Genomic DNA, 7,500 nt, shown 5'->3' with positions numbered 1-7,500 from the left:
AAAGAAGAAAGATTAGTTAGAAAGAAAGAAAGAAAGAATTAGTTAGAAAGAAAGATTAGTTAGAAAGAAAGAAAGAAAGAAAGAAAGAAAGAAAGAAAGAAAGAAAGAAAGAAGAAAGAATAGTTAGAAAGAAAGAAAGAAGAAAGATTAGTTAGAAAGAAAGAAAGAAAGAAGAAAGATTAGTTAGAAAGAAAGAAAGAAAAAGAAAGAAAGAAAGAAAGAAAGAAAGAAAGAAAGAAAGAAAGAAAGAAAGAAAGAAAGAAAGAAGAAAGATTAGTTAGAAAGAAAGAAAGAAAGAAAGAAAGAAAGAAAGAAGAAAGATTAGTTAGAAAGAAAGAAGAAAGATTAGTTAGAAAGAAAGAAGAAAGATTAGTTAGAAAGAAAGAAAGAAAGAAAGAAAGAAAGAAAGAAAGAAAGAAAGAAAGAAAGAAAGAAAGAAAGAAAGAAAGAAAGAAGAAAGATTAGTTAGAAAGAAAGAAAGAAGAAAGATTAGTTAGAAAGAAAGAAAGAAAGATTAGTTAGAAAGAAAGAAAGAAAGAAGAAAGATTAGTTAGAAAGAAAGAAAGAAAGAAGAAAGATTAGTTAGAAAGAAAGAAAGAAAGAAAGAAAGAAAGAAAGAAAGAAAGAAGAAAGATTAGTTAGAAAGAAAGAAAAAGAAAGAAAGAAAAAGAAAGAAAGAAAGAAAGAAAGAAAGAATAAAGATTAGTTAGAAAGAAAGAAAGAAAGAAGAAAGATTAGTTAGAAAGAAAGAAAGAAGAAAGATTAGTTAGAAAGAAAGAAAGAAAGAAAGAAAGAAAGAAGAAAGATTAGTTAGAAAGAAAGAAAGAAGAAAGATTAGTTAGAAAGAAAGAAAGAAGAAAGATTAGTTAGAAAGAAAGAAAGAAAGAAAGAAAGAAAGAAAGAAAGAAGAAAGATTAGTTAGAAAGAAAGAAAGAAGAAAGATTAGTTAGAAAGAAAGAAAGAAAGATTAGTTAGAAAGAAAGAAAGAAAGAAAGAAAGAAGAAAGAATAGTTAGAAAGAAAGAAAGAAAGAAAGAAAGAAAGAAAGAAAGAAAGAAAGAAAGAAGAAAGATTAGTTAGAAAGAAAGAAAGAAAGAAAGAAGAAAGATTAGTTAGAAAGAAAGAAAGAAAAAGAAAGAAAGAAAGAAAGAAAGAAAGAAAGAAAGAAAGAAAGAAAGAAAGAAAGAAAGAAAGAAAGAAAGAAAGAAAGAAAGAAGAAAGATTAGTTAGAAAGAAAGAAAGAAAGAAAGAAAGAAAGAAAGAAAGAAAAAAGAAAGATTAGTTAGAAAGAAAGAAAGAAAGAAGAAAGATTAGTTAGAAAGAAAGAAAGAAAGAAAGAAAGAAAGAAAGAAAGAAAGAAAGAAAGAAAGAAGAAAGATTAGTAAGAAAGAAAGAAAGAAAGAAAGAAAGAAAGAAAGAAAGAAAGAAGAAAGATTAGTTAGAAAGAAAGAAAGAAAGAAAGAAAGAAAGAAAGAAAGAAAGAAGAAAGATTAGTTAGAAATAAAGAAGAAAGATTAGTTAGAAAGAAAGAAAGAAAGAAAGAAAGAAAGATTAGTTAGAAAGAAAGAAAGAAAGAAAGATTAGTTAGAAAGAAAGAAGAAAGATTAGTTAGAAAGAAAGAAAGAAAGAAGAAAGATTAGTTAGAAAGAAAGAAAAAGAAAGAAAGAAAGAAAGAAAGAAAGAAGAAAGATTAGTTAGAAAGAAAGAAAGAAAGAAAGAAGAAAGATTAGTTAGAAAGAAAGAAAGAAAGAAAGAAGAAAGATTAGTTAGAAAGAAAGAAAGATTAGTTAGAAAGAAAGAAAGATTAGTTAGAAAGAAAGAAGAAAGATTAGTTAGAAAGAAGAAATATTAGTTAGAAAGAAAGAAAGAAGAAATATTAGTTAGAAAGAAAGAAAGAAAGAAAGAAAGAAAGAAAGAAAGAAAGAAAGAAAGAAAGAAAGAAAGAAAGAAAGAAAGAAAAAAGAAAGATTAGTTAGAAAGAAAGAAAGAAAGAAGAAAGATTAGTTAGAAAGAAAGAAAGAAAGAAGAAAGATTAGTAAGAAAGAAAGAAAGAAAGAAAGAAGAAAGATTAGTTAGAAAGAAAGAAAGAAAGAAAGAAAGAAAGAAAGAAAGAAAGAAAGAAAGAAAGAAAGAAAGAAAGAAAGAAAGAAAGAAGAAAGATTAGTTAGAAAGAAAGAAGAAAGATTAGTTAGAAAGAAAGAAGAAAGATTAGTTAGAAAGAAAGAAAGAAAGAAAGAAAGAAAGAAAGAAAGATTAGTTAGAAAGAAAGAAAGAAAGAAAGATTAGTTAGAAAGAAAGAAAGAAAGAAAGAAGAAAGATTAGTTAGAAAGAAAGAAAGAAAGAAGAAAGATTAGTAAGAAAGAAAGAAAGAAAGAAAGAAAGAAAGAAAGAAGAAAGATTAGTTAGAAAGAAAGAAAGAAAGAAAGAAAGAAAGAAAGAAAGAAAGAAAGAAAGAAAGAAAGAAAGAAAGAAGAAAGATTAGTTAGAAAGAAAGAAGAAAGATTAGTTAGAAAGAAAGAAGAAAGATTAGTTAGAAAGAAAGAAAGAAAGAAAGAAAGAAAGAAAGAAAGAAGAAAGATTAGTTAGAAAGAAAGAAGAAAGATTAGTTAGAAAGAAAGAAGAAAGATTAGTTAGAAAGAAAGAAAGAAAGAAAGAAAGAAAGAAAGAAAGAAAGATTAGTTAGAAAGAAAGAAAGAAAGAAAGATTAGTTAGAAAGAAAGAAAGAAAGAAAGAAAGATTAGTTAGAAAGAAAGAAAGAAAGATTAGTTAGAAAGAAAGAAAGAAAGAAGAAAGATTAGTTAGAAAGAAAGAAAGAAAGAAGAAAGATTAGTTAGAAAGAAAGAAAGAAAGAAAGAAAGAAAGAAAGAAGAAAGATTAGTTAGAAAGAAAGAAAAAGAAAGAAAGAAAAAGAAAGAAAGAAAGAAAGAAAGAAAGAAAGAAGAAAGATTAGTTAGAAAGAAAGAAAGAAAGAAGAAAGATTAGTTAGAAAGAAAGAAAGAAGAAAGATTAGTTAGAAAGAAAGAAAGAAAGAAAGAAAGAAAGAAAGAAGAAAGATTAGTTAGAAAGAAAGAAAGAAGAAAGATTAGTTAGAAAGAAAGAAAGAAGAAAGATTAGTTAGAAAGAAAGAAAGAAAGAAAGAAAGAAAGAAAGAAAGAAAGAAAGAAAGAAAGAAAGAAAGAAAGAAAGAAAGAAAGAAAGAAGAAAGAATAGTTAGAAAGAAAGAAAGAAGAAAGATTAGTTAGAAAGAAAGAAAGAAAGATTAGTTAGAAAGAAAGAAAGAAAGAAAGAAAGAAGAAAGAATAGTTAGAAAGAAAGAAAGAAAGAAAGAAAGAAAGAAAGAAAGAAAGAAAGAAAGAAGAAAGATTAGTTAGAAAGAAAGAAAGAAAGAAAGAAGAAAGATTAGTTAGAAAAAAAGAAAGAAAGAAAGAAAGAAAGAAAGAAAGAAAGAAAGAAAGAAAGAAAGAAAGAAAGAAAGAAAGAAAGAAGAAAGATTAGTTAGAAAGAAAGAAAGAAAGAAAGAAAGAAAGAAAGAAAGAAAGAAAGAAAAAAGAAAGATTAGTTAGAAAGAAAGAAAGAAAGAAGAAAGATTAGTTAGAAAGAAAGAAAGAAAGAAAGAAAGAAAGAAAGAAAGAAAGAAAGAAAGAAAGAAAGAAGAAAGATTAGTAAGAAAGAAAGAAAGAAAGAAAGAAAGAAAGAAAGAAAGAAGAAAAATTAGTTAGAAAGAAAGAAAGAAAGAAAGAAAGAAAGAAAGAAAGAAAGAAAGAAAGAAAGAAAGAAAGAAAGAAAGAAAGAAAGATTAGTTAGAAATAAAGAAGAAAGATTAGTTAGAAAGAAAGAAAGAAAGAAAGAAAGAAAGAAAGAAAGATTAGTTAGAAAGAAAGAAAGAAAGAAAGATTAGTTAGAAAGAAAGAAGAAAGATTAGTTAGAAAGAAAGAAAGAAAGAAGAAAGATTAGTTAGAAAGAAAGAAAAAGAAAGAAAGAAAGAAAGAAAGAAGAAAGATTAGTTAGAAAGAAAGAAAGAAAGAAAGAAGAAAGATTAGTTAGAAAGAAAGAAAGAAGAAAGATTAGTTAGAAAGAAAGAAAGAAGAAAGATTAGTTAGAAAGAAAGAAAGAAAGAAAGAAAGAAAGAAAGAAAGAAAGAAAGAAAGAAAGAAAGAAAGAAGAAAGAATAGTTAGAAAGAAAGAAAGAAGAAAGATTAGTTAGAAAGAAAGAAAGAAAGATTAGTTAGAAAGAAAGAAAGAAAGAAAGAAAGAAGAAAGAATAGTTAGAAAGAAAGAAAGAAAGAAAGAAAGAAAGAAAGAAAGAAAGAAAGAAAGAAGAAAGATTAGTTAGAAAGAAAGAAAGAAAGAAAGAAAGAAGAAAGATTAGTTAGAAAAAAAGAAAGAAAGAAAGAAAGAAAGAAAGAAAGAAAGAAAGAAAGAAAGAAAGAAAGAAAGAAAGAAAGAAAGAAAGAAGAAAGATTAGTTAGAAAGAAAGAAAGAAAGAAAGAAAGAAAGAAAGAAAGAAAGAAAGAAAAAAGAAAGATTAGTTAGAAAGAAAGAAAGAAAGAAGAAAGATTAGTTAGAAAGAAAGAAAGAAAGAAAGAAAGAAAGAAAGAAAGAAAGAAAGAAAGAAAGAAAGAAAGAAAGAAGAAAGATTAGTAAGAAAGAAAGAAAGAAAGAAAGAAAGAAAGAAAGAAAGAAGAAAAATTAGTTAGAAAGAAAGAAAGAAAGAAAGAAAGAAAGAAAGAAAGAAAGAAAGAAAGAAAGAAAGAAAGAAAGAAAGAAAGAAAGAAGAAAGATTAGTTAGAAATAAAGAAGAAAGATTAGTTAGAAAGAAAGAAAGAAAGAAAGAAAGAAAGAAAGAAAGAAAGATTAGTTAGAAAGAAAGAAAGAAAGAAAGATTAGTTAGAAAGAAAGAAGAAAGATTAGTTAGAAAGAAAGAAAGAAAGAAGAAAGATTAGTTAGAAAGAAAGAAAAAGAAAGAAAGAAAGAAAGAAAGAAGAAAGATTAGTTAGAAAGAAAGAAAGAAAGAAAGAAGAAAGATTAGTTAGAAAGAAAGAAAGAAAGAAAGAAGAAAGATTAGTTAGAAAGAAAGAAAGATTAGTTAGAAAGAAAGAAAGATTAGTTAGAAAGAAAGAAGAAAGATTAGTTAGAAAGAAGAAATATTAGTTAGAAAGAAAGAAAGAAGAAATATTAGTTAGAAAGAAAGAAAGAAAGAAAGAAAGAAAGAAAGAAAGAAAGAAAGAAAGAAAGAAAGAAAGAAAGAAAGAAAGAAAGAAAGAAAGAAAAAAGAAAGATTAGTTAGAAAGAAAGAAAGAAAGAAGAAAGATTAGTTAGAAAGAAAGAAAGAAAGAAGAAAGATTAGTAAGAAAGAAAGAAAGAAAGAAAGAAGAAAGATTAGTTAGAAAGAAAGAAAGAAAGAAAGAAAGAAAGAAAGAAAGAAAGAAAGAAAGAAAGAAAGAAGAAAGATTAGTTAGAAAGAAAGAAGAAAGATTAGTTAGAAAGAAAGAAGAAAGATTAGTTAGAAAGAAAGAAAGAAAGAAAGAAAGAAAGAAAGATTAGTTAGAAAGAAAGAAAGAAAGAAAGATTAGTTAGAAAGAAAGAAAGAAAGAAAGAAAGAAAGAAAGAAAGAAAGAAAGAAAGAAAGAAAGAAAGAAAGAAAGAAAGAAGAAAGATTAGTTAGGATTAGTTAGAAAGAAAGAAAGAAAGAAAGAAAGAAAGAAAGAAAGAAAGAAAGATTAGTTAGAAAGAAAGAAAGAAAGAAAGATTAGTTAGAAAGAAAGAAAGAAAGAAAGAAAGATTAGTTAGAAAGAAAGAAAGAAAGAAGAAAGATTAGTTAGAAAGAAAGAAAGAAAGAAGAAAGATTAGTTAGAAAGAAAGAAAGAAAAAGAAAGAAAGAAAGAAAGAAAGAAAGAAAGAAGAAAGATTAGTTAGAAAGAAAGAAAGAAAGAAAGAAGAAAGATTAGTTAGAAAGAAAGAAAGAAAGAAAGAAAGAAGAAAGATTAGTTAGAAAGAAAGAAAGATTAGTTAGAAAGAAAGAAGAAAGATTAGTTAGAAAGAAGAAATATTAGTTAGAAAGAAAGAAAGAAGAAATATTAGTTAGAAAGAAAGAAAGAAAGAAAGAAAGAAAGAAAGAAAGAAAGAAAGAAAGAAAGAAAGAAAGAAAGAAAGAAAGAAGAAAGATTAGTTAGAAAGAAAGAAAGAAAGAAGAAAGATTAGTTAGAAAGAAAGAAAGATAGATTAGTTAGTAAGAAAAAAAGAAAAAAGAAATATTAGTTAGAAAGAAAGAAAGACAGAAAGAAAGAAGAAAGATTAGTTAGAAAGAAAGAAGAAAGATTAGTTAGAAAGAAAGAAAGAAAGAAGAAAGATTAGTTAGAAAGAAAGAAATAAAGAAAGAAAGAAGAAAGATTAGTTAGAAAGAAAGAAAGAAAGATAGATTAGTTAGTAAGAAGGAAAGATAGATTAGATAGATAGATAGATAGATAGATAGATAGATAGATAGATAGATAGATAGATAGAGATAGATAGATGGATAGATGGATAGATAGATAGATAGATAGATAGATAGATAGATAGATAGATAGATAGATAGATAGATAGATAGATAGATAGATAGATAGATAGATAGATAGAAAGAGATAGATAGATGGATAGATAGATAGATAGATAGATAGATAGATAGATAGATAGATAGATAGATAGATAGATAGATAGATAGATAGATAGATAGATAGATAAGTTCATTAGTACATATAGAATGGTAGTTTAATTGAGTCTTGGGCTTCAGGGAGTTTAGATTTGAGTTTTTGTGTTGTACACTGCTGGGCCACCGTAGCCTTGGCTCAATTTGAACTGTTGCAATGAAAGTCAATGGGATTTTTATGATTTTTAATATTAATTTTTAAGAAATCTGAAAGTCAAATCAGTCTGAAAAGATATAGCACACTAAGTCAGAACAGTCTGAAGGTCTGACCCGAGTTTGGAGTTTGTAGAGTTAAAGCTCTAGGAGGAGTAGCAGTCAGAAAATTTTGGTTAAGAAAAAGAAGAAGAAAAAGAATAACTAGAAAAAGTTCGTCGAGACAAACTTTAAGTTGGCTTGTGAAAGTTTGGACCAATAAGTTTGAAGAAGTTTAAATTAGTTTAAAGTTTAAATTAGTTTAAATTTTAAAGTAGTTTGAAGTTGAAATTAGTTTAAAGTTTAAAGTAGTTTAAAGTTTAAAGTTTAAAGTTTTAATGGTTTAAAGTTTAAAGTAGTTTAAAGTTTGAAGTATAGTTTGAAGTAATTTAAAGTTGCTAGGGTGTTTCTAGTGGGTTGCTAAGGTGTTCTGGGTGGTTGCCTGGCGGTTGCTAAGGTATTTTAGGTGGTTGCTAGGGTGTTTTGGATGGTTGCTATGGTGTTGCTTGGGTGTTCTACGGTATTTTGGGTGGTTGCTATGGTGTTGCTAGGGTGTTTTAAGGTATTTTGGATGGTTGCCATGGTGTTCTGGGTGGTTGCTATGGTGTTGCTAAGGTGTTGTAA

This window comes from Siphateles boraxobius, unplaced genomic scaffold, assembly GCF_051911475.1.
Source record: "Siphateles boraxobius isolate OS27281-9 unplaced genomic scaffold, OSU_SipBor_1 68, whole genome shotgun sequence".
NCBI lineage: Eukaryota > Metazoa > Chordata > Actinopteri > Cypriniformes > Leuciscidae > Siphateles > Siphateles boraxobius.
The sequence above is the reverse complement of the archived record's forward strand: the minus strand, read 5'-3'. Positions refer to the sequence as shown.